The sequence below is a fragment of the Arachis hypogaea genome, chromosome 5 (assembly GCF_003086295.3).
Source record: "Arachis hypogaea cultivar Tifrunner chromosome 5, arahy.Tifrunner.gnm2.J5K5, whole genome shotgun sequence".
NCBI classification, from domain to species: domain Eukaryota; kingdom Viridiplantae; phylum Streptophyta; class Magnoliopsida; order Fabales; family Fabaceae; genus Arachis; species Arachis hypogaea.
Window position 1 is genome coordinate 56164524 of NC_092040.1, and position 1151 is coordinate 56165674.

The following is a 1151-nucleotide window of genomic DNA, read 5'->3' on the forward strand; positions in this document are numbered from 1 at the left end:
CATCAGTTTTTAGCTGAGTTCTTGCAAATCTGTGACACTGTCAAGACTAATGGGGTTGACCCTGAGGTCTACAGACTTATGCTATTCCCTTTTGCTGTAAGAGACAGAGCTAGAACATAGTTGGACTCTCAACCTAAAGAAAGCCTGGACTCTTGGGAAAAGCTAGTCAATGCCTTCTTGGCAAAGTTCTTTCCACCTCAAAAATTGAGTAAGCTTAGAGTGGAAGTCCAAACCTTCAGACAGAAGGAAGGAGAATCCCTCTATGAAGCTTGGGAAAGATACAAACAATTAATCAGAAAGTGTCCTTCTGATATGCTTTCTGAATGGAGCATCATAGGTATTTTCTATGATGGTCTCTCTGAACTATCCAAGATGTCTTTGGATAGCTCTGCTGGAGGATCTCTTCATCTGAAGAAGACGCCTACAGAAGCTCAAGAGCTGATTGAAATGGTTGCAAATAACCAATTCATGTATACTTCTGAAAGGAATCCTGTGAACAATGGGACTAGTCAGAAGAAAGGAGTTCTTGAGATTGACACTCTGAATGCCATATTGGCTCAGAATAAAATATTGACCCAACAAGTCAATATGATTTCTCAAAGTCTGTCTGGAATGCAAAATGCACCAAGCAGTACTAAGGAGGCTTCATCTGAGGAAGAAGCCTATGATCCTGAGAACCCTTCAATGGAAGAGGTGAATTACATGGGAGAACCCTATGGAAACACCTATAATCCTTCATGGAGAAATCATCCAAATTTCTCATGGAAGGATCAACAAAGACCTCAACAAGGTTTCAATAACAATAATGGTGGAAGAAACAGGTTTAGCAATAGCAAGCCTTTTTCATCATCTTCTCAGCAACGGACAGAGAGTTCTAAGCAGAATAACTCTGACTTAGCAACCATGGTCTCTGATCTAATCAAAACCACTCAAAGTTTCATGACTGAAACAAGATCCTCCATTAGAAATTTGGAGGCACAAGTGGGTCAGCTGAGCAAGAAAATTACTGAACTCCCTCCTAGTACTCTACCAAGCAATACAGAAGAAAATCCAAAAGGAGAGTGCAAGGCCATCAACATGGCCGAATTTTGGGAGGGAGAAGAGGCAGTGAACGCCACTGAGGAAGGCCTCACTGGGCGTCCACTAGCCTC

At 42.0% G+C, this 1151-nt stretch overlaps 1 non-coding gene across 1 annotated transcript; it reads right to left on the reverse strand.

Moving 5' to 3' along the window:
• Positions 1-210: 210 nt before the first annotated feature.
• LOC112804869 (small nucleolar RNA R71) lies at positions 211-318 on the reverse strand. Its single transcript, XR_003203487.1, has one exon. It is a non-coding gene; the product is annotated as a small nucleolar RNA R71 (small nucleolar RNA).
• Between the last annotated feature and the right edge of the window lie 833 nt (positions 319-1151).